This window comes from Felis catus, chromosome E2 (assembly GCF_018350175.1).
Source record: "Felis catus isolate Fca126 chromosome E2, F.catus_Fca126_mat1.0, whole genome shotgun sequence".
Lineage (NCBI taxonomy): Eukaryota > Metazoa > Chordata > Mammalia > Carnivora > Felidae > Felis > Felis catus.
Window position 1 is genome coordinate 61,917,528 of NC_058382.1, and position 26,604 is coordinate 61,944,131.

Genomic DNA, 26,604 nt, shown 5'->3' on the forward strand with positions numbered 1-26,604 from the left:
CTGTGAGAAGTGTGAGGGGACCCTTCCCGGAGATTTTGCAGACGCTTTATGCACTGAATGTCTTCTTTTTCTCTTGTTCTTAGAAACAAATATTACCTCTGTTTTCCCAGATAACACAGCTGTCATAATATTGTGAGAGAAGTTTGAGGAGATGCAAAGCTGTAGTCAGGGTGATGACAGGGGTCCAGCAGTGGTGGCATCTGGCCAGCCCTGAATTGTAGGATGACTCAGCTGATCTAGACCCTGTCTCCACTTTTAGTCTCTTGAGGGATATGAACTTGGGCATACAGTATTTTCATAAGACCAAGTTAAAATCCCCATATCTCCAGGGCTCTTTTCACCCCACAAATATCCAGAACCTTCAGGAAAATCCAGGGAGACGAGAATCTTTATAGGTGATTACCTGCGTGCACTTTGCACTGAGAGCAATCCCACATAGCAGTTCTGTATGGACCTCACACTCCCTGCTCAGGCTGTGGCCGGAAAGACCTCCAACTGCATCTCCCTGACCGCAACACCCTCCCCTCTGCATCTCCTCAAACTCTGCTTAGTGTGCTCAACTTCCCTTCTATTCCTGTATGATTCAAGGCTCCCCTGGTTTTGCCCTGGATCCTCACTGGTGTTTCCATGTTGGTGATCACAAGTAATGAATGTCCCTCTATCACACAGGACACCTGATGCTCTAAAAGTTAGGGGTGCACTTCATTCATTACAGAACCCAACACATTGTGTCTCCAACATACCCACCAGTACTGCTGATACGTCTACTTTTGTGTAAAAACTCCTCTTTCATTTGACAAGAGAAACGTATAGCTCACTGTATTACAGGGACATGCCACTGCCCATTGTATGTATGTCCTGAGAAACTTGAGATATGCTACAGTGTCCTCAGGCAGTTTGTAGTTGGATTGCCAAGACTCACAGCCATCTCTACATCATTGCCACCAAGTCAATCATGAAGAAGATGAATATACTTTACCAGCCACTCAGCCAGTTCAGGTCATCTTAACAAATAGAGTAAGTGGAGGAGGGGATGTGGCCTATAGCCCATGACTGGTGGTGAAGGGTGGTCCGCGGGGCACAGCCTGCAAGGCAATCCTGGGAAAGGACCAGGACTCTTGCATACAAAATAGCCTGCGGAAAAGAAATGAGAGGTATGTTCATAGGACAGAACAGAGCACCAACACCAGCAAAAAGCAGAAACCCAAAGCAGCAGTGCTCATATCCTACTAGCTTCCCCACCACCAGGCTCCAAGAGGGCAACATCAGCGCCAAAATCTCTACCCATACTTTGGGTTCCACTTACAGCCTTGGGGTGGGGAATGGATGTGATTGGGATAAACTAGTGTCCCCACATGTCTGGAAACGTAGAAACGGCAAGGGCCCTTTTCCTAGAAGATTTATAGGCTGAATACTAAATTAACACAGTAGCATATCCCAGATAGGAAAGCAACTTTGTCCAGGATCACACTCCACCCTCCACCCCAGAGGCTGTTTATTGTGTCTGTGGAGAACTACAGAATGAGAAGGAATGACAATGCCAGTGTCCACACATGGAATCCTACCCTCGTGGCTCAGAGCTCTGCCTCTAAGCCCCTGCCTGTGCCCAAACTACTTCTGTCCCGACAATGGGGTCTCCTCCTCTCTGGAAGTGCTATCCATGGACACAGAGACACATGGGGAGATGGGGATCCTGAGGGCCTGCAGAGGACCTGGGAAAGCATGCTCTTAGAGAAACGGGTAACCTATACCTGTTAGTTGGGTTCAGCTAAGTTATTTTACTTCGGAGGTACTTCTCAGCTTAAGTGCAGTACACTTTGCAGGGTAATTGTGTCCTCTGGAAAAATGAGCTGAAATTCTAAAAGACAAAGTTAACACAAATGCACTTTGATGTCTGCTGTAAGTTTCCATGTTTTAGCTGTACCTGTGACACAGGACACGAGAGAACGTGCTCATGTGAACACAAGTGAAGGACACCGTGGGGACTTGCCACACAGGTAATTTTGGATTTTTTTCTCTTCACAACTGAAGTTTCAGTGCATGTTTTCTATCACAAACATGCCACCTCTTATAGTTCAGAGTGTGATTCTGGACAGCATGTTTACCCACATGCTGATGGGTATGAAATTTACATTCTAAAGGACACATACAAAAATGTAAGTTGGAGTGAAGGCAGTTCGCATTTTCAAATTTTAACGATGCCCACAGATTTTTCTGAGCACGTTAAAATCCTCAATAGAAGGAAACAGGAGAGGCAGACACAGCAAGAGCAATGATTCCACAATGAGGAGATCCACAAAGAATGAGGCAAGGTAGGAGACTTCCAAGTGGAATGTGGTGTCATCCTCCTTGATTTATTCCAGGAACACATTAGAAAAGCCCTATGGTCCCTACCTTGAGGCACTCTTAGCTGCTCAAGTTACCACAAACAGATGCCAGCTGGGAAACAGGGAAGCCCGTAGACTCGGCAGTAAAGGTTTTGCATTTGGGGAAAAAAAACCAACAAAAACACCAGACAGACCATACGACACACAAACCAGAGACAATGGCAGGAGAGTGTCCTGTACAGAAAGATGTGGCGGTCCGTAAAGACTTAGAACTGAAAATCGCCACAGCATTTACTTTGTGCTTCTTGGCAGTTTTGGCAGAGTCAGTGTCGATGTCACTCTTGGTTGTGACACCTACTTCTGGACCTGCAAAAAGCCCTAGAAGGGATGGAGGTTTATTCTGACTTGAGTAGACTGTTTGGAGGTCAAAAACAAAACAAAAAACCCTCCCCTCATACTTCCGACAACTTAAACTCTTTGTCCCAGTGTGATCCCAAATTACATGCACAGGGTGTCCCACATGCCTCCGGTGATCCCCAAGAAGAACTTGAAGAACCATCCCTTATAACTTGATGAAGACTCCTAAAAGCCCTGACTCAGATGTATTCATCACTCATCGAACAACTATGGATGGCTGGGGGCACAACTAGATGGACATACGTTACTCACAGATCCCAGCACGTGGACTGTGTACAGGGCATTTCTGCTGAAGCGCTATGTCTGATTTTCTGCATACGGCCCCTTGCATCACAATGGTCTGTGGTACCGCTTCTGCACCTTGGCCCAAGACCTAACAGCAACAAAAATAAGGTGAGTGTGTTTTAAAAGTCAACTCCTAGTGCTCAGATCGTCTTACCAAGTGTTGCAGGTGGAGGGGTTTCGGGTGGCCCCAGGGCTGCCAAGGTTCAGGAGGTGTATGTGCCTAATAGTCCATGGGGGTGGGGCGTCTCCAGGGTAGGGCATGCAGAATCGTCCAGTTAACGGAGGAGGTCCCCAGGATCCAGACTGCCCTGCAGAACAGAAGTGAAGCTACATCCATATTCCAGACAAGAGAACCAATACCAAAAGCAGCTGTAACCCAGAGAAGAGTGTGTCAGCACCTGCCACCTTCTCTGCCACCAGGATCCAAGAGAATAGCATCAGTACCTGAAAACTCTGTCCCTGCCACTGGATACCACCTACAGCTTGGGGTAGTAGATGCAAGAGGTTAACCTACTCCCACCACACATCACTGCCCATGTCTGCGGAAGTAAAATGGCAAGGGTCCTGTCCTAGAGGGTTAACAGAAGTAATTACAGACTAATGAAGTAGCATTCTCCAGACAGGCAGCCATCCATGTCCAGGTTCACCCTGCATCCCTCCTCTACAGCGACTCCAGATGCTCTGCTTTTGCTATATTAAGAACACAAAAAAATGAGTGGGAATACACGGCTCATATTCCGCTCATGGAATCACAGCCACTCCTGGCAAAAGGTTCTGCAGCCGGACCCTCACTGTGCCTCCTCTGCTCTTCTCCCTGAGAAAGGAGTCTTCCCTCTGGAAGTGTTGTCAAAGGCCTCAGAGACCTCTGGGGAGTGGAGGATGCCTGGAATCTTGCAGGGGAAGGAGAGTCTTCTGTGAAGAACAAGTTCCTTGTGGTGAATGTCTACAAAGCTCAGATGTGTTCATCTTAATTCATAGGGAATTCTGACGTTAAGCATACTACAGGACACAGAGTCATTATGTGCAATGGAAAAAAAGAGGGAGAAACTCACATAACAGATTTCATGCAAGTGTTTGGGTATAAAACTGGTATGTATCATGAGACTATATCAGCTCTAACAGTGACGGGACAAAACCAGAAACTGCTCATAGAAACACAATTGAAGGACACAGTGTGCAAATTGTATTTACCTAAGGCATAGCTGGAGGATTCCAGACAAGTCATTTACGGACAGGTGATGAGTGATGATATTGGCTTTCTCTGTGACCACTCTAAATGGCACAGGGCACATAATAGAAAGTTGGAGTCATGATGTCGTTTCTAACAGGTTCATCTCCTAGCCAGAATCAAGAAAGGAAGACACAGCAGCCACACTGTTCCCACAGAGGTGAGGTCTGGAAAGGATCACCCAGGCCGGGAGACATCTGTTTGGAGTGTGCAGTCATCCTCCTCTCATTATTTCCTGAACCTCACGGAAAAACCTTAAGGTACTCAGTCTCTAAGCGCTTTTGGCTTCTAAACTTACCACAGAAAGCTGACAGACTAAAAATTGAGAAGCCTGTGGGCTCCTGGGTTATGAGTGTGCATTTGGAAAAGAAAGAACAGACAGACATAGCACACAACATGCAAAACGAGACAAGGCCGGGAGAGCATACTGTACATAAAGATGAGGGTTTCCCAAAAGAGTTACAGCTGATAATGGTCCCGGCATTTACCTTGCCCTTGTCTGCATTCTTGGTACAGTCAGAGCCGCTGTAACCCACAGAGGTTTCAGCAGTTTCTCGATCTACTAAAGACCCTAGAAGGGACAGAGGTTTATTCTGCTTTAGAGAACAGTGCGGAATGAAAACAATCCCTTAACTCATTCCTCAAATATCTTAAACTTTTCCCTACAGTCAGGTCCCTGACCAGAGGCAGAGGGTATCCCACATGCCTCAGGTGACCCCCAAAGATAAAGGGGAGAACCGTCCCCTCACCTTGATAAAGACCTCACGGTGCCCTAGTTCATGTTGTTTCATAATTAATCACATAACTGTGGACAGGTCAGGCGCAACTAGCAATTTAGAATTCACCAGTAAAACAGTTTTCTCAGTATACATCATGGGAAATCACGATTTCATTACAGATCAGGAATTAGTCTGAGGATGCTTGGATTCAGCATCCGACTCTTAATTTTGGCTCAGGTCACGATCTCACAGCTTGTGAATTCAAGCCCAGCGTTGGGTTCCTCACTGACAGTGTGACGCCTGCTTGGCATTCTGTCTATGCGTCTCTCAAAATAAATAAACTTAACAAAAAAGAATAACATTGAGAACACTGGTTTGGTGTATAGCCTCAATGAGTCCTCAAGAAGGGTGCATTTCTTCAGGCAAATTGTTCAATCTCCCAGCTTATCTACAAGCTGCCTTCCACATGAGAGCAGTTAGTATATAAGGAAAGACTAATTTGACACTATTGAGAAAAGGAAAACTGTCAGAAGTTAGCAGTGAAGCTGCAGAGTTGCACTGATACCATCAGAGGACTAAGCTAAGCTTTATGGAACTTGAATGGAGGGATGTAGGGCTACAGTTCCCAAAACAAACAAAAAGAAAGACTTTTCAAACTAGTGAATAAATGACCTTCTCCTCAAATAAACTAAAGTCTTCACATTGTGTCCGGGTGGGAAGAAAGTTTCCAGGCTCTTCAGACAGGGGGATGCTAGAGGAGGTGGGAGGGTCACCGTCAGAGGAGGGGCATGAGCTCCACCAGTCACAGGGACAAGTGCCTCACTGTCTGCGGCACCAGAGGAGAACACCCTTCTGTCACCCCTTCAGACCACCTGCCGTCCTTAGTGCGTGTGATTCTTTCCAGACCACACAGGAACAGGCTGCACAGCAGAAATTGGACTGCAGCACATCACAACGTGCTCCTTACCTCGCCTTGGAGGGTTCTTGCAGTGATTGGTTTCTGCCTCGTGTATCCCTCAGGCAGCCTCTTTGGTTCCATCCCCGTCCAGTCTTGGATACAGAAAAATAATGGACTTCTATAAGAGTTGCAACACCACGTCGTCTACTAGACAACTAACAGTGCAGGCGTCATCCCTGGAAACACCCATAAAAACGCAAGTCAAATGACCACACCTGTATTTCAAGTAAGCGACCTCCCTGCCCTGCTCCGCCATCTCCCTGTCCCAGATCTGAGTCTTGATCTGGGGGAGAAAAAACACATCCACCTTCAGTCGGAAGGTGGTGCCACACTGTGCACCAAAGAAAGAGGAGGAAACAAGAAAACACTTACCTAGTTGTCCTGAGCATTCTTCTCGTGAACTGCAAGCGGAAAAAGCCAACAAGGAAAAGCCCGTGGTTAGGGATTCCAAGGGCCACTACACTCACCCGCGTGAGGTGCTAAGGGTTCAGTATGTCAGGCAGAACTCAGGTTACCTGGTATCTAAAGGTGAGCTCTGCCTGCTGCAGCTGTTCCCGTGTTTGTTCAATTTGTTGCCTGTGAGTTACAATTGCTCTTGTCAGATAAGGCCCAATATTGGGTATGATTTTAAATAAGCTGCCCACGTTCCCACCAACCTCATATCTGTCCCCTGATACAATTTATTCTTACACATGAAACACTTTGCCCATGATTATCAATGTACAGTAGGATCAAAGCTATTGTCACATCCTTTCCTTACTCATTATCCCATGCCTGTAGGGTTCAGAGTTCATAGAATTCCTTCCCATTTTCAATCTTTCTCTAACTCATCATGTGACAAGTGTCTTTTATCATAAAGATCTATTCTTCTATAACTTATATCCTCACCATGTTTCCCAGGGTTGCAAAGACGAGGGCCATGAAATGGCACTACCACGTTGATGGGTATGATTCATTGTACGACACACTGCTTTCCTACAGATGATGACAATTGACACCACCCCCGAGGAATGTTAGCATGGACAAAGTTTCCACACAGTCTGGTCACTACTTGAGATCTGCAAATGTTTAGAAACTTAATTATTTTATTCTTTCTAAAACTTACCTTTTTTATCTGTTAATACTCTATGCATATGTTGACTTTAAACTTTTCAAAAAGATTAAAAACCAAAAAATGAACAGCGGTTTCATGAGCTCCTGGTAATTACTAGCTGAACTCACTTGTACTTGTTTATTTCTTCTGTAGCTATTTTCTTTTTTTTCCCTAATGTCTATTTATTTTTGAGACAGAGAGAGAGAGAGCACATGCATGAGCGGGGGAGGGACAGAGAGAGATGTAACAGAATCTGAAACAGGCTCCAGGCTCTGGCCTGTCAGCACAGAGCCTGACACGGGGCTCGAACTCCCGGACTGTGAAATTATGACCTGAGCTGAAGTTGGACGCTTAAACGACTGAGCCACCCGGGCGCCCCTTCTGTAGCTACTTTCAAATTTTACCTGCAGCTGCTAGCTGATTCTTCTTTGCCGCCAGTTCACAGTGTCATTTTCAGCTTCCTAAGATGGGAAAGTTACATACACAGTCAGGACCAAGGTCCAGAGGTTCTCCCTTTTTACCTCCCAGCACTCTTGAAGGCCTATGCAAATATCCCTTCCCCCACTTCTCCCATAAATGCACACACTGACAACCCAATCAGAGAAATGAAGTGAACACCCCATTTAAGTTCAAGAAAATTCAACTTCTGTCTGCTGCCACGTCTCTACTATTGGAACTGTCTTTCTAGTTCTCGTTTCCTCTCCTTTATCATAAAGTCATCAAATAACATTGTACTTTGTGCCTTCCCAGAGTTGGTCTTTTGTTTGATATGGCGAAGACTCATTTCATCAGTGAGTGAAAAACCGTATCTGACCAACTGTACCCATTAGGATGAATCAAGGGATCATCACTAGTCTTACACCTCCATGGGGAGCCCTGATTCTCAGTCCAAAAGTTGTACCATGACACAGGCAATCACCTGAAAGACGACCTTCCAGAATATGGTTTCACTAACATTGCAGCTCACTCCCAGACATCGCTAGCGTTCAGGACTGCAACCCCTGCCTCCACCTTGAAAAGGCCAATCTTAGAACAACCTCATCTCCTGACGTACAACCTGATATGAACTGTCACACAGTCTGGGTTTACTTCCAGGAAAGAGATGTCAGGTGGAAAACTCTCAACTTCATGGAGCCAAATCTACTTTAACAAGACTCATTCCATTGATAGTGAAGGCAGCAGAAGGCAATGCTTGGCAAGGCTGGGTTGCTGTGTTGCCCTCAGACCATTTTCTTTGTGGTGTTGACTGAGATGGTTTCAACTTGACACTTGATGTACTCAAGAATCACATGCAAAATTGAAAATCTCTTAGCAAATGACACAAAAGCACTAGACAGAGAAAGGCACATGCATTTCCTTCTGGCCTCTCAGGCAGTCCTTGGGCAAATGCTTGCTGGAGTGGTTGTAATGTAGTGGCTCTGTTGTAAGGGGTTGAAGATAGAGAGGTGGTCAGGGTGCTGTACCCACTCACAGAAAGAGCTTACGAGTTAACAAAAACAAGATGCCAGTGAGACAGAGCAAGCCCTAACCCCAGCTGTGGGAAGGACGAACATAAAGGTGAGTCTCCAGGGAAGAGAAGACTTCCCTTTCCAACACGAGTGAGGGACTCTAAAGTCCCCCATCTCCTCCTGAGAACAAAAGGAAATACTGTACAAAGGAGGAAACATGTGACTGAATGCACCAAGTATCTGACAACCCCACAAAGACACACAAGACCAAGATGGAGAAGAAGGAAGCCCAGGACAAAGCCAGCCTGGCAGTTGGACCCAAACTCCCTAGGACTCATCATTGATGTGGGGTGCATACACTTGAATGGCAAAGAAGCTGAACAACTTTATGGGCACAGACTTAGAAGTAAAGAAGTGTACTTCAGGGGAGGCCAGCAAAGATGAGCCCTAGTGAAGCTGCGGGCTTTGGCCAAGACTCAGAAGAGTTACACTTGAAAAATCAGGGGACAGGAAACGACTTTCTTAGGGATTGGGCCTGCAGTGAGCAATCTCACTGGCAGAATGGATGCAGGGATCCAGTACTGCTGGTACCCCTACCCACTTTCCAGAAAGCAACTTCCATTGTTTCTGCAGCAAGAGAATTCAATTTTTTCCCCACACATTTTTGACCCATGTCTGGTCCTGAACAAAAATGACCTAATTGCTGGGTGACAAAACAGTGTGATGCGATTGAAACCTATAGGACAGTGTAGGTGGATCCAGAGTGGATCCAGGTATTAACGTTATTAATGATGGCACCTTCCCTCTGCCGCCCCCAAAACATGACACAATGTGTGGCAAGCACTTAGGAGAAAGGAAAATGCAGGTTACGTTACAGAAAGCGAGGTAGGAAGGGAAGGTCCAATTCTACTGAATGCATTGGGCAAAAATACTCTGGACCCAGTTCCAAAAGAAATACAATTATCTCTACTGGCTGCCATGTTCTCCCATACAATACGGTCCTTGTGACAGTTCTGACATGAACATCTTACTTTTCTAAATTTTTTTTAACGTTTATTCATTTTTTGATAGAGACAGAGTGCGAGTTGGGTAGGGCCAGAGGAAGATATAGAATCCAAAGCAAGCTCCAGGCTCTGAACTGTCAACACAGAGCCCGACATGGGGCTTGAACTTATGGACCGTGAGATCATAACCTGAGCCGAATTTGGACGTTCAACCGACTGAGCCACCCAAGCGCCCCCATCTTACTTTTTTTGTAGGCACTTTTCTTTGTTCATAGAATTCTTCCAGGTTATGTGCTTTCTCTTTCAGCTGTTTGACTTTTGCTTCCTTTGTGGCTTTCACAGACCTCAATGCATTACACTTGTCTTCCAGGGCGTTTTTATTTTCTGGAAAAAAAAAAAAAGGTGTTTGCTTGATAAACATGCACATGACCTGAGTCTTGATTTTGGTGAGACACAAAAAGCACAAGAACCATGAAGGCATGAAAGTATTCTTTCCCTTACCAATGCAAAGTCATTGCCATCATATGGGGATTTCTCCCCAACAGAAAATATAACTTCTAGTTGACAGTTATTGGACCTCAAGGCTCTTAGCTCTACATCCTCGAATTCAACATTGGCACCTTGTGGTTAAGACAGATATGAGGAAAGACTTTCACGGAAAACTGATCACACAACAATTTGTACCTCACACAGCAAGATCGTGCATTGCAATCAACAAACACTTTAGAGGCATGAATATAACTAGAAGACAAAGATGATGGAAAATAGTTCATGTCTAACAACTCATGGCTTTCTTAGTGATGTATGTATGTATGTATGCCTGTTTATCCCCCATTCACGTTGAAAATTTACTATTCAGCATTCAGAGAGAAAGAGACTATTGCGCACCTGGGTGGCTCAGTCAGTTGAGCATCAGATTCTTGATTTTGTGTCAGGTCACGATTGTAGGATCATGTGATCCAGACCTGTGTTGGGCTCCACACTGAGTGTGAATCCTGCTTAAGATTCTCTCTCTTTCCCTCTCCCCCACTTGCATGCCCCCTCACTAAAATTAAAGAAAATCATAAAGCATAATTTAAACATATTTTTTAAAGGGAAAGGATTATACACTTTGGCTATCACCCTTTCTCTCTCAACTATATTTGGGTATTTTCTACATATCTTGGAGGGCAGAGTTGAATGATGTGATAATTACTGAGTTGTGAAAATAAAAGATAACTCCTAGTCCTTGAAATAGCAAATCTCATCTTGGCTGTCCTAGTAAAATTCCAGCTCATTGGTCAGAAAGAGTTTTGGCTCCCAGAGGCCCGCTGTCTGCTGTGGTAAATGGCAGGCAAATATGCTGTGCTCACTTCACCCAATGAACAAAAACCCTCCAAAGCCAAATTACGGTAAAACTCAGCAGCCAACTCTTAACTACCTCCTGATTCTTCACATTTCTTTCTCTCTCTCTGAGTTTGCAAGGTAGCAAGTGCACTTTGAACGGTGTCACTTAAAATGTCACTAAAGTGGGTGCCTGCGAGGCTCATTCAGTTAAGCATCTGACTTCAGCTCTGGTCGTCATCTCATGGTTTGTGAGTTTGAGCCCTGTGTCGGACTCTGTGCTGACAGCTCAGAGCCTGAGGCCTGCTTTGGATTCTGTGTCTCCCTCTCTCTCTGCCCCTGTCTCTCTCTCTCTCTAAAATAAATAAACAAATAATTTTATGTTTACTTGTACTCAACACATACAAAAATATAGAGATCATACCATGCACAGTTTCAGACCCCAATGCTATGAAACTCTAAATCAACCACAAGAAAAAATTTGGAAAGATAACAAATACTTGTAGACTGAAGAACATCCTATGGAACAATGAATAGTGGAATGCAAGCTGCTGCAGCCACTCTGGAAAACAGTACGGAGGCTCCTCAAAAAGCTAAAAAGAGAACTATCCTACGACACAGCAATTGCAATACAAGGCATTTATCTAAGGGATACAGGTGTGCTGTTTTGAAGGGACACATGCACCCCCATGATTATAGCACCACGATCAACAATAGCCAAAGTATGGAAAAAGCCCAAATGTCCATTGATGGATGAATGGATAAAGATGTGGTGTGTGTGTGTGTGTGTGTGTGTGTGTGTGTGTGTGTGTGATGGAGTATTACTCAGCAATCAAAAAGAATGAAATCTTGCCATTTGTAACTACATGGTTGGAACTAGAGGGTATTCTGCTAAGTGAAATTAGTAGTCAGAGAAAGACAAATATCATATGACTTCACTCATAGGAGGTCTTTGAGACACAAAACAGATGAACATATAATGGAAGGGAAACAAAAATAAAAACAGGGAGGTGTACAAAAGAAGAGCACACATAAATATGGAGAACAAACATGGGGTTACTGGAGGGGTTGTGGGGGGCATGGACTAAATGGGTAAGGGGCACTAAGGAATCTACTCATGAAATAACTGTTGCACTATACGGTAACTAATTTGGATGTAAATTGTAAATAATAAAAACTAAAATTAAAAAAAAAAGAATGAATGGGTGAACCAAGAAGTTAAAGGGAAAATTAAAAAGTACATGGAAGCCAATAAAACTGATAACACCACAGTCCAAAACCTCTGGGATGCAACAAAGGTAGTCATAAGAGGAAGTTTAGCAATCCAGGCCTTCCTAAAGAGGGAAGAAAAGTCTCAGATACACAACATAAGCTTATACCTTAAAGTAATGGAAAAAAGATCATCAAATAAAATCCAAATCCAGCAGAAGACAAGAAATGATAAAGATTACAGCAAAAATCAATGCTTTCAAAACTGAAAACAAAAACAAAAACAAACAACAACCCCCCCACACACACACAAACAGTAGAAGAGATCAATGTAACCAGAAGCTAGTTCTTTGCAATAATTAATAAAATTGATAAACCACCAGCCAGTTGGATCAAAAAGAATAAAGAAAGGACCCAAATAAATAAAATCAAGAATGAAAGAGGAGAGATCACAACCAACACAGGAGAAATACAAACAAGAATAAGAGAATATTATCAGCAATTATATACCAAATAAAATGGACAATCTGGAAGAAATGGACAAATTCCTAGAAATACACAAACTATGAAAACTGAAAGAGGAAGAAATAGAAAATTTGAACAAACCCATAACCATTAAAGAATTGAATTAGTAATCAAAAATCTCCCAAAAAAACAAGAGCCCAGGGCCAGATGGCTCTCCAGGGGAATTCTACCCAACATTTAAGGATGAGTTAACACCTATTCTCTTGAAGCTGTCCCAAAAATAGAAATGGAAGGAAACATCCAAACTCTTCCTATGAGTCGGCATTACCTGGATTCCAAAACTAGACAAAGATCCCACTAAAAAGTAGAAGTATAGACCAATTTTCATGATGAACATGGGTGCAAAAATCTTCCACAAGATATTAGCCAACCAGATCCAATGATACACCTAAACTTTATTCACCATGACCAAGTGGGATTTAACCTGCAATACAAGGCTGGATCGATATCCACAAAATAATCAATGTGATTCATCACATCAATAAAAGAAGGGACAAGAACCACATGATGCACTCAATAGATGCAGAGAAAGCATTTGACAAAATACAGCATCATTTCTTGATAACAGGGTTCCACCAAAAAACTGTTAAATGATCCATGAATTCAGCAAAGTGGCAGGGTATAAAATTAATGCCCAGAAATTAGTTGCATTCTTATACACAAACAAAGAAGCAACAGAAAGAGAAATCACAGAATCCATCCCGTTGACAATTGCACCAAAACCCATAAAATACCTAGGAATAAATCTAACCAAAGAGGTGAAAAATCTATACACTGAAATCTATAGAAAGATTATGAAATAAATTGAAGATGACAAACACACAAAAACGAAAAACATTCCATGCACCTGGACAGGAAGAACAACTATTGTTAAAATGTCAATAGTACCCAAAGCAATCTATATATTCAACTGAATGCCTATAGAAATAACACCAGCATTCTCCACAGAGTTACAAAAAACAATCCTTCAATTTGTATGGAACCAGAAAAGACCCCGAATAGCCAAAGCAATCTTGAAAAAGAAACCCTAAGTAGGAGGTATCACAATCCTGGACTTCCAGCTGTATTACAAAGCTGTAATCATCAAGACAGTACAGTACTGGCACAAGAACAGACACTCAGATCAATGGAACAGAACAGGAACACAGAATTGGACCGACAGATGTATGGCCAACTAATCTTTGACCAAAAGAAAGAAGATCCAATGGAATAAAGACAGTCTCCTCAGCAAGTGTGCTGGGAAAACTGGACAGTGATATGCAGAAGAATGAGCCTGGACCACTTTCTCACACAAAAACACACTCAAAACGGATGTAAGACCTAAATGTAAGATAGGCAGCCATCAAAATCCTCAAGGGGAAAGCAGGCAAAAACCTCTTCATGTTGGCATCCACATCTTCTTACCCAACACATCTCCAGAAGCAAGGAAAACAAAAGCAAAACTGAAGTATTAGGACCTCATCAAAATAAAAAGCTTCTGCACAGAGAAGGAAACAATCAGCAAAACTAAAAGGCAACCAACAGAATGGGAGAAGATATTTGCAAACGACATATGAGATAAAGGATTAGTATTCAAAATCTATAAAGAACATAACAAACTCAAGAACATACCAAAAAAACAAGTAATCCAGTGAAGAAATGGGCAAAGACACGAGCAAACACTCCTCCAAGGAAGACATCCAGATGGCCAACCGACACATGAAAAAATGCTCAAAATCACTCATCAGGAAAATACAAATTAAAACCACAATGAAACACCCCCTCACCCCTGTGAGAATGGCTAACATTAACAACACAGGCAACAACAGATGTTGGCGAGGAAATGGAGAAAGAGGAACTCTTGCACTGCTGGTGCACGGGCTTGCACTGCTGGTGAAGCCACTCTGGAAAACAGTATGTAGGTTCCTCAAAAAATGAAAAAGAAGACTGTTCAACAACCCAGCAGGTGCACTAGTAGGTATTTATGCAAGGGATACAGATATGCTACTTCGAAGGGACACGTGAACCCCAAAGTTTATAGCAGTACTATCAACAATAGCTGAAGTAAGGAAAAAGCCCAAATGTCCATCGATGGATGAATGGATAAAGACGTGGTATATATACATACATACATACATACATACATACATAGTATGAATATGTGTGTGTGCGTGTGTGTGTATACACCTACATACATACACACACCATGGAATATTACTTAGCCATCAAAAAGAACAAAATCTTGCCATTTGAAACTACATGGATGGAGAGCCTCCTGGGACCTAACACTAACCGTAAACATAACCCTAAACATAACCCTCAACCTACCCTATCTAGCACATGAAAAGTAAACCAGATGCACAGCCGCACATGTGCCCTCACTTCAGCCCTCCATGGAATTGACAACATTGGTGTCGTTTCGGCCTTAGCAATTCCCTGTACAGAACTCTTACCCTAGCTAAGTGTCTATCCCCATGGGGACCCAGTTCAAAAGTCTGACAACAGCACGCACACAGGTTCGAGAATCGGTGCAACAATACTCGGCATGGAACATGGAACATCACCATATCTTTTGCAAAGTGTGATTGCAGCTGCACGACAGGATTCCAGAGGACTATTCCAAGGGTGGCCCAAACATCTCTCTGGCCTTGGATCCTATGAAGTGATACTGACCGGCACACTCCTTTATGTACTCTATTCATCCCTTCGGAGAGACAACTGCACTGTTGTGGGTTCAGTGCCTGGAGCCTCCTGGGACCTAAAACTAACCCTAACCGTAACCCTAAACATAACCTTCAACTTACACCTAACCCTATCTGTAATTGAACCCTATACTTGACCCCCACCTTTTCTAGGGCCCTCAACACAGCCCTTGATGGAGATCATGAGACTGGAGTCGCTTCAGCCCTGTCGACTTCCTTGGACTGAACCCTAACCCTACCTAAAGCTTTCTCCCCATGGGGACCCAATTCTAAAATCTGACAACACCACCCACAAGGGTTCGAGAATCGGTGCAAAAATACTCAGCATGGAACGAGGAACATAACCATGTCATTTCAAAAGCACAGCTGCAGTTGCACAAGAGGATTCCTGAGGCCTAACCAAAGGGTGGCCCATACATTTTCCTGGCCGTGGAACCCAAAGACTAATCCTAACAGGCACCCTCCCTTGTATCCTACACTCAGCCCTTCGGGGAGACAATTGTTCTGTTGTGCGTTCAGTGCCTGGAGTTTGCTGGGTTAGGACCTAACCCTAACCCTAATCGTAAACTCCAACCTGCACCTAACCCTATCTCTAACCCAAACACTACACTTGATCCACACACTCGCATGGGCACTCAATTGAGCCCTGCAGCGAGATTACGAGATTGGAGTCTCTTCGGCCATAGCCACACCGCTGGAATGAACTCTAACCCTAGCTATGGCTCTGTATGCGTTGGGACCTAATTCCAATGTCTGACAACAACTCTCACACTGGTTTAAGAATTGGTCCAGAAATAGTTGGCATGGAACTTGGAACATCACCATGTCACTTCCAAAGCACGACTGCAGCTGCAGGGGAGGAATCCTGAGGCCTACCCAAAGGGTGGCCCATACATTTGTTTGGTCTTGGAACCCAAATACGAAGACTGACGGGCACCCTCCGTTGTGTACTACACTCAGCCCTTCAGGTTGACACCTGCTCTGTTTGGGGTCAGTGTCTGGAGTCTCATGGGACCTAAACCTAAACCTAACAGTAACCCTAACCATAAATATCACCCTACACTGAACCCTATCTATCTCATTAAGTCTACACCAGACCCACAGCTGCGCATGTGCCCTGACTTCAGAGCTCCATGGAATTCACAACACTGGAGTTGCTTTGGCCCTGGTGACATTCCTGGACCAAACCCTAAACCTATCTAAGTGTCTCTCCCATGGGTAAACAAGTACAAAATCTGACAATAGCACACATAAGGGTTCGAAACAGGTGTAGAAATACTTGGCATGGAATATATATCATCACCATGTTGTTTCCAAACCATAACCCTAACTGTACCCCTAACAATTACCCTCACCCTACACCTACCCCTATATCTAACCCTACCCTACATTGAACCACACCCTCGCATGTGCCCTCAATTCAGCCCTCAAGGGAGATCACAAAACCAGAGTTGCTTCGGGCCTGGCGACTTCCCTGGACTAAACCCTAACACTAGCTAAGGCTCGGGGACCCAATTCCAAAGTCTGACAACAGTACGCATGCGGGCTCGAGAATCAGTGAAGAAATACTTGGCATGGAACGTGGAACATCACCATGTCATTTCCAAAGCACGACTGCAGCTGCACGAGAGGCTTCCTGAGTCCTACACGAAGGGTGACACATACATTTCTCTGGCCTTGGAAGTCAAAGGCTAATCCTAACCGACACCCTCTCTTGGGTACTCCACTCAGCCCCTCGGGTTAACACCAGTTCTGCTGTGGGATCAGTGTCTGGAGTCTTCTGGGACCTAAACCTAACCCTAATCCTAAACATAATTCTTACCCTACACCTAACCCTATCAACCTTGATAAGCTACACCAGACCCATAGCCACGCACAACCCCCACTTCAGCCCCCCATGGAATTCACAACACTGCTATGGCTTCTGCCATGGTGACTCCCCTGGACCGAAACCTAACCCTAACTGAGGCTCTGTCCCCATGGGGACCCAATTGCAAAGTCTGACAAGAGCACGCACATGAGTTCGAGTAACGGTGCAGAAATACTCGATGTGGAACGTGGAACATCACTATGTCATTTTCTTTTTTTTTTTTTTAATTTTTTTCAACGTTTATTTATTTTTGGGACAGAGAGAGACAGAGCATGAACGGGGGAGGGGCAGAGAGAGAGGGAGACACAGAATCGGAAACAGGCTCCAGGCTCTGAGCCATCAGCCCAGAGCCTGACGCGGGGCTCGAACTCACGGACCGCGAGATCGTGACCTGGTTGAAGTCGGACGCTTAACCAACTGCGCCACCCAGGCGCCCCAACACTATGTCATTTTCAAAGAGGAACTGCAGCTGAACGAGAGGATTCCTGAGGCCTATATGAAGCTTGCCCAATATTTGTTTGGCAATGGAAACCAAACACTAATCCTGACTGACACCTTCCTTTGTGTACTCCACTCAGCCCATCGGGGAGACAACTGCTCTGCGGTGGGATCAGTGCCTAGAGACTCCTGGGACCGAACCCCAGCCCTAACGTAACCCTAAACATAACCCTCACCCTACACCTAACCCTAACATTAACCCAAATCCTACACTTGACCCGAACTGTCGCATAGGCCCTCAATTCAGTCCTCGAGGGAGATCACGAAACTGGAGTCGATTCGCTCCTGCTGACTTCCCTGGACCTAACACAAACCCTAGGTAAGGCTCTCTCCCCGTCGGGACCCAATTCCAAGTCTGACAACAGCATGCACACGGTTTCGAGAATCTGTACTGAAATACTCGACATGGAATGTGGAACATCACTATCTCATTTCAAAAGCGCGACTGCAGCTGCACGAGACGAATCCTGAGACCTACCCGAAGGGTGACCCTTACATTTGTCTGGCCTTGGAACCCAAAGACTAGTCCTGATTGACACCCTCCCTTGGGGACACCACTCACCCCTTCATGGAGATAACACCAGTGTTGTGGGTTCAGTGCCTACAGCCTCCTGAGACTTGACCCTAACCCTAATCATAACCCTAACCATAACCTTCACCCTACCCCTAACCCTATCTAGTACACTAACTCTAAACCAGATTCACAGCCACGCATGTGCCCTCAATTCAGCGCTCCATGGCATTCAAAACACTGGTGTCGCTTCGGGCTTGGCGACTTCCCTATACTGAACCCTGACCCTAGCTAAGTGTCTATCCCCAGGGGGACTCATTTACAAAGTCTGACATCAGCACATACATGAGATCAAGAATCGGTGCATAAATACTAGGCATGAAATGTGGAACATCACCATGTCATATGCAAAGCACGACAGCAGCTGCACGAGAAGAATCCTGAGGCCTACCCAAAGGGTGGGCCATATGTTTGTCTGGCTTTGGTACCCAAAGATTAATGCGAACGAAAACCCTCCCTTCTGTACTGCACTCAGGCCTTCAGGAAGACAACTGCTTTGCTGTAGAGTCACTGCCTTCACTCACCTGGAACTTAACACTAACGGTGAACCGAAACATAACCCTCACCCTAAGCCTAACCGTATCTAGCACACTAACCCTATAGCAGACTCACAGCCACACATCAGCCCTCCATTGAATTCACAACAGTGGTGTTGTTTCAGCCTGGAGACAACCCTGGATGGAACCATACTCTAGCTAAGGCTCTTACCCATGGACACCCAAAACCAAAGTCTGACAACACCACACACCTGGGGTCCAGAAGCAGTGAAGGATCATTCCAGATAGAACCTGGAACTTCAGCATGTCGTTTTTCAGGCCGGGCTACAGCTTTCTGAAATGATTGCTGAGGCCTACACAACCAATGGCCCATACAGTTGTCTGGAAATGGAACGGAAATACTAAAAATGATCGGCATCCTCCCATGTGCCCTCAACTCAGCCCTTCGGGGAGACAACTGCACTGCTGTGGACTCAGAGCCAGGAGCTTCCTGGGACCTAACCCTACCCCTAACCAGAACCCTCAACCGAAACCTAATGCTACACTTGACCCGCACCGTCACATGGGCCCTCACTTCAGCCCTCGAGGGAGATCAAGAGACTTGAGTCACTTTGCATCTGGGGACATCCCTGGACCAAACCCTAACCCTAGCTAGGGCTCTCTCCCCATTGGGACCCACCAAAGTCTCGCAACACCACGTACTTGGGGTCCAGAAGCGATGTAGGATCATTCAGCATAGAAACTGGAACATCACCAAGTCATTTCCAAGGCCTGAGTACAGGTGCACAAGAGAATTCCTGAGTCCTAACTGACGAGAGATCCATAGAATTGTATGGCCTGGGACCCAAAGACTAATCCTGAGCGGCACCCTCCCTTGTGCCCTCAACTCAGCCTTGCAGGGAGACATCTGCACTGCTGTGGGTTCAGCACAGGGAGAATCCTGGGACCTAACCCTAACCCTAACCAGAACCCTCAAGAGAAACCTAGCGGTATCTCGAACCCAAACCCATGACTCACACCATTGCAAGGACCCTCAATTCAGCCCTCGAGGGAGATCACGAGACTGGAGTCGCTTCGGCTCTGGTGTTGTCTCTGGACCGAACCTTATCCCTAGATAAGGCTCTCTCCCCATAAGGACCCAATACCAAAGTGACAACACCACGCGCCTATGGTCCAGAAGCGGTGCAGGATCACTCAGCATAGAATCTGGAACATCACCATGTCATTTCCAAGGCCCGGTGGCAGCTGTTCAAGAGTATTCCTGAGGAATATCCGAACACTGTCCCACGGCGTTGTCTGGCCTTGGAATCCAAAGACTCATCCTGAGGGCACCCTCCCTTGTGCCCTCAATTCAGCCCTTCGGGGAGTCAACTGCATTGCTGTGGCTTCAGCTCCTGGAGCCTGTTGGGACCTAACGCTAACCAGAACGCTCAACCAAAACCTAACCCTATCTCAAAAACTAACCCTACAGTTGAGCCGCACCGTCGCATGGGTCCTCACTTCAGCCCTCGAGGGAGATCACAAGACTGGAGTTGCTTTGGCCCTGGTGATGTCCCTAGACCGACACCTATCACAAGCTAAGATTCTTTCCCAATGGGGACCCCATACCAAAGTCTGGCAACACCAAGCGCCTGGGGTGCAGAAATGGTGCAGGATCACTCAACAAATAATCTGGATCATCACCATGTGGTTTCCAAAACCCAACTGCAGCTATCTGAGAGGAATCCTGACGCCTACCCAACCAGTGGCCCATAGAGATATCTGGCATAAGAACCCAAAGACTAATCCTGACCAGCACCCTCACTTGAGCCCTCAACTCAGCCCGTTGGGTAGACAACCACACTGCTGTAGTTTCAGTGCCTGGAGCCTCTTGGGACCTAACCGTAACCCTAACCCGAACCAGAACCGCCAACCAAAACCTAACCCAGTCTCGAAACCTAACGGTACACTTGACCCGTACCATCACCCAGGCCCTCACTTCAGCCCTCAAGGAAGATCACGAGACGGGAGTTGCTTCAGCTCTGGTGACGTCCCTGGACCAAACCCTAACCCTAGCTAAGGCTCTCTTCCCATGGGACCGAATACCAAAATCTGACAACACCATGCGCCTGGGGTCCAGAAGCGATGCAGGATCACTCCACATAGAACCTGGAACATCACCATGTCGTTTCCAAGGTTGGGTTTCAGGTACTCAAAAGTATTCCTGAGGCCTAACCGACCAGTGGCCCATAGAGTTGTCTGGCCTTGGAACCCAAAGACAAGCCCTGACCGGCACCCTCCCTTGTGCCCTCAACTCAGCCCTTCAGGGAGACAAGTGCACTGCTATGTGTTTAGCGCCTTGAACCTCCTGGGAACAAAATCCGACCCTATTTCTAACCCTCATCAGAAACCTCAACTGAAACCGAACCTAACTCGAACCCAAAGCCTACAATTGCTCCGCATCGTCATATTGGCCCTCACTTCAGACCTCGAGGGAGATGACGAGACTAGTTTCACTTGGAGCTGGAAATGTCACTGGACAGAACCCTAACCTTAGATAAGTCTCTCTCGACATTAGACCCAATAACAACGTATGACAACACCACATGCCTGGGGAACAAAAGCGGTGCAGCATAACTCTGCATAGGACATGTAATATACTATGTTCTTTTGAAGGACCGGTTGAAGATCCAGAGAGATTTCCAGGGGCCTACCCAACTAGTGGCCCATACAATTGTCTAGCCTTGGAACTCAAATACTAATCCTAATCGGCACCATCCATTGTTCCTTCAAATTAGACTTTCGGGGAAACAACTGCACTGCTCTGGTTTCAGTGCCTAGTGTCTCCTGGAACGTAACCCTAAACCATGCCTAAACCTAAACAGAACCCTCAACTGAATCCTAACACTATCTCAACCCTAAACCTACAGTTGAAAAGCACCGTCGCATGGGTCCTCAATTCAGTCCTAGAGGGAGATCACGAAACTAGAGTCGCTTACATCCTGCCGATGTCCCTGTAACAAACCATAACCCTAGTTAAGGCTCTCTACCCATGCGGACCCAATAACAAAGTCTGACAACACCACGCCCTGGGGTCCAGAAGTGGTGCAGGATCACTCGGCTTAGAACTTGGAACATCACCATGTCATTTCAAAAACCTGGCTGCAGCTGCCCGAGAATATTCCTGAGGCCTACCAGACCACTCTCCCATACAGTTGTCTGGATTAGAACCAAAAGACTAATCGTGACAGGCAACCGACCTTGGAACCTCACCTGAGCCCTTAGGGTAGACAACTGCAAAGCTGTGGGTTCAGCCCCTGCAATATCCTAGACCCTAATCCTAACTACTAACCCTAACCTAACCCAAACCCAAACCTTAATCCTAGACCTAAATCCTATCCCTAACCCAAACCATGGCGCTAATATACATTAACACCATCCACAACAATAATACAAACCCTAACCGAAACTCTGAACCCTAAACCCCAAATCCGAATCCAAATCCTAACTGTAACCATAAACTTAAACCCTAGACCTGAACACTAACGACTAACCCTAATCCCCAAATCATAAACACTAAACACTAACCCTAACCAAACACTGACCTGGACCATAACCCTAAAACCTAACCACTAACACGTAACCACAAAAACTTAACCCCTACCCCAAAACCTAAAACCTAAACTCTAAACAATAAAACCTAAATCCTAATCCCTATCCCCTGACCCTGACCCTAACCCTGAAGCTAATGCTGATACTAACACTAACACCTAAGCCCTACCCTAACCCTAAGCTACTCCCCAACCCTATCCCCTAAACCCTAAACCTAACCTTCACCGTAATCCCAACCCTTTAAATCTAACCATCTAATCTAACCCTAACCCTAACCCCGAAACCGCTAACCCTAACCCCTAACCCTAACCCCATGGACAGTCCTTCATCACCAGTCATGGGTATGAACCACCCCCCCATCCTCCACCTCCTCTATTTGGGTAGATAAACTGAAGTGGTTAGGGATTTCTAAAGCATATTCATCTACTTCGTGAAACACTTTGTGGGAAAAATGTAGAGATGGTTGTTAGGGCTTGGCAATTCAACTGCAAAACTGCCTGAGGACTTTGTAACATATCTCAAGTTTCTCAGGACATATGTTCAATGGACTGTATCATTTTCCCGTAATGAGGTCAGCTTTAGGTTTCTCCTGTCAACAAGAAAGAGGATTTTTACACAAAGACAGATGTATCGGGCGTACTGGTGCATATTTTACAGACACAATGTTTTGAGTTCTGTGAAAGATGAGATGCACCCCTAAGTGTAGGTGACTTAGGTGTCCTGTGTGAAATGGGGCACATGCATTATATGACATAGACCTTGTGGTCACCATGTTGAAAGCACCAGTGAAGGAGTGGGGGAAACTTGAATCACACAGGAATAGAAATTTGAGAAATTAGAGGACAGTAAGCAGAGTTTGAGGAAGTGCAGAGGGGAGGGTCCTGGGTTCAGTGAGATGCAGTTGCAGCCCATTCCTGACCACAGCCTGAGCAGGGAGCATGAGTTCCACACGGAGCTACTATGTGGGATCACTCTCAGTGCACAATGCAAGGTTCCTCTCCAAAATGTCATATTTGTCAAAGTGCACCCAGGTGATCATCTAAAAAGGTTGTTGTCTCCCTGCGTTGTCTGAAGGTTCTGGATATTTATGGGTGAAAAAATGCCCTGGATATATAGGAAATTTAACTTGGTCTTAAGGAAATGCTTGTCTGCATAAGTTCATATCCTTCAGTGAGACTAAAAGTGAAGACAGGATCTAGATCATCTGAGTGCCTGCATTGGCCTTTAGCCTGGGTAAACCTACAATTCAGGGATGCCCAGATGCCACCCCTGCTGGACCCCTGACATAACCTGACTACGGCTTTGCATCTATCTCCTTAAACTTCTCTCACAATATCCCGAGGGTTTCCCTGTGTTCCTGCTATCTCAGCCAGAATACCAATTCTCAGTGGGACCTACACAGAGCCTGAGATGGGTTATCTGTGAAAGAGGGGTAATATTTGTTTCTAAGGACATAATGAAAAGAAGACATTGAATACAGAATGCATCTGCACAATGTCTGGGAAATATCCACTCACCCTTCTCACAGTTTCAATTAAGATATCGCCACACAAATGATCATCAAAAAAAGATGGTCACAGAAGTTCATTAAACTAAGACGGTTAACGCCTCTGCCCAGGGATTGGGGATCGCCACTTTAAGGAAGACAATGGCACACTTATTGTATTAAGATTCAGGCCCTGCCAGACAAAGAAAGAAAAAGATAATTACGAGAATGTGTATATCAGAGTTCTACATCTGAGATCTGAAGACAATCATATTCCATTACATATAGACTCGCAGATGCATCCACACTAAAGTGTTCATCTGAGGCCACAGATTAAGTACCGAAGAGGGAATGCATGTAGGAAAACATAAGACCGTAGGGAAATAACCCCAAATCTCACTGCCTTATACGACAGCTATTTTGAAATTTGAAGAGGACTGTGTGAGGTGACAGAGTATGTTGATTATATATATCTTAAAAATGTGTCAGATTTGCCTGCATGCTTTCTCTGCTAACCCTGAGCTCTCCACTTTGTTTTTCTTAGTATCCCTTAATAGTACTTTCACTGTTCTGTCTCTGTTTCAGTGTTTGCTTCTAGGAAGACCTACTCTCACCCCCCATCGAATGTACACAGTGTGGTTCCTATACACACAGGTAACAAACTAGCAGAAGTTGCAGTGATGTAGGATAGTAGCAAGATCGCCTTTTTTGCAGAGGAGCCCGAGAGAGTTTTCTGGGGTGATGGTAACTTCCTATATCTAGATGCATGGGGTGCCTGCGCTCATTTATTTTAGAAATATTCACTGACTCCTGGTGCTTGGGGTCAGATAGACAGGTACCTGACCCTAGCATATGGCTGATTTGTAATGGTGGGTAAGGATCAGGGACCAGCAGTGACTGTGGGAGATGAGTGAGGAGGCCACACATGGAGTCAGATCCTCCCTCAGGATACCATGTCTCCACGGACAGCAACCTTGTGCAGGAGGTCTCTGAGGATCACATATTTCTTGATCAGTTTTGTGAAATGCATAATCCTACTCCAGATTTCTCACTGAGGGATGGACAGGGCAGAGGCCAGCAGCTGGAGGACACCCTGATTATGGCTGGAGTGAAACTGTGGGCCTGGGATATTGAGTCAGAGAAAGGGAAAGGCAGAAGATAGTGGCAAGGATTTTGAGAGATAAAGGGAAGAGGAGAGAAGGCAATGTTTTCTACTGACTTCACCCACATTTCTGTGTGAACAAAAGGAGATTCTTGTCTCGCAGGGAAGGGAAGAGGGCAGGCAAAAGACAGGGTGACCTTCTCAGCTCAAGTGCTCAGGATATCTGCCTTGCTCTTGAATACATATCATAGGAAGCCTGTGCATTCTGTCATAAGTGGAACTGCAGCTCATACCATTTAGTGAAAATTAAAGCGATGATGAAGACCTCATCATCAAAGTATTGCAATGAGAGTATGTGAACATACAGAGAGATGCAATAGAAGCAAAAGTCCAAAGGTAAACCGACTGCAAAACTTATGGGAATATAGACTATTGGAAAAGGAGATACCCCAATGCCAGCTTTCAGACACCTGGGCAATATGTGAAAACGTGGGGGAAAAAAAGTAGTCCTTACTTCAAAAGCAACATTAGCATTAGACACAAAGGGATCATGATGGAAGGTTTAGGGAGAAACCATATGATTTCATGGTGCTGTACCCATGGTCCTGTACCCTCAATCTCATCAAAGTATACCCTTTAACTTGAGGTTTGTTAGATGTAATTATACCCCATTAAAGAGAGTTTCAAAACATAAAATAATAGAAGCAAATGTGGGAAAGTTACTTTCCAATCCTGAAGTACATGTGTGATATGAGTCTGTCTTCTCATGTCTCAAAAATCCAAAATAATAAGACTTTTAAAAAATTAATAATAGCAAAGTAAGAGGACCCTGAGCTCACCCTGTCCCATGTTTTCAACTGCATAACATCCACATCCAAGTCCATGAACCAAAGAGCGATCCAAAGACTGGCAGAACAAACTCCACACCGAAGTAGAGAGAAGCTGCATCAGAAAGGTTAGGAATGTCAGAAAGGTGGAGGCTGTCTGCCTGCAGAAGGGGCAGAAAAAGTGAGCCCCACACCAGGGAGGTCATACAGGGAAGACTAATCTCCATAACATTGGGCATTAGAACTTAGAGGGGCTGAATGCCTTTGTGTTCATATACAGGAGCTTTGGAGGTCAAATGACCCAGCACTGGGAGATCCAGGAGGATTAGTGATAGCCAGATCCCTGTGTGTGTAGAGAGGCAATGTAAACATGGCATGTTGCACAATGCTGAGGGAAGAGGAGACAGATGTATTCATGCTGATTCCGGAGTGTGTTGGAGGACTTCTCCAACAACGAGGGAGCTCACAGGCACCATTATTCTCCCCCAGTCTGCACCTCACCCAGCTGTACATATCCATGCACCCTCATCTGTCTCACTAAGCCACATGTCCCCAGGCACAGACATGCTCTGTGCATATCCTCAAGCCCCTAGCTTCCACCGCTGGTCCACAGCCCCCAGCCAACAAAGAACATAGAGAAATCTGGCATAGGAATTGTAGCCCTGTGAAATTTTGCTAACACTCCTGCCCTGTGCCCAAGTTATCCAGCAGGCATACCACCCCACAGCTGGCCTGCCTGGGTCCCACTAAAACCAATGAGACGAAGCACAGCCCACAACAGCATGCAATCAATGCAGACACCTGCACTAAAAGGAAAAGTAACCCAGACACAACAGCAGGCTGTGAACAGTACCCATACGATAGCCTCCTGAAGGTCCAGGTCCTATAAATGGAGACGTGCACTGTTGAGTTCTCCAGGACCTCTTCTTCATAACGTTATTAGTT

At 45.4% G+C, this 26,604-nt stretch overlaps 1 long non-coding RNA gene across 18 annotated transcripts in view; it reads right to left on the reverse strand.

Moving 5' to 3' along the window:
• Positions 1–26,604, reverse strand: part of LOC123382239 — a 65,946-nt gene that overhangs the window by 2,584 nt on the left and 36,758 nt on the right. For 3 of the 18 annotated variants that reach the window (XR_006590297.1, XR_006590296.1, XR_006590294.1), the window contains 7 exons: positions 9,724–9,863; positions 7,432–7,488; positions 6,823–6,992; positions 6,450–6,510; positions 5,944–6,335; positions 1,752–3,337; positions 980–1,134 (listed from right to left, as the gene is read on the reverse strand). This is a non-coding gene — a long non-coding RNA (uncharacterized LOC123382239). Of the gene's footprint in view, positions 1–979; positions 1,135–1,751; positions 3,338–4,745; positions 4,829–5,943; positions 6,336–6,449; positions 6,511–6,822; positions 6,993–7,431; positions 7,489–9,723; positions 9,864–26,604 lie in introns of all 18 variants that reach the window. The other 15 variants (XR_006590306.1, XR_006590302.1, XR_006590305.1 and 12 more) reach the window with 15 other exon arrangements.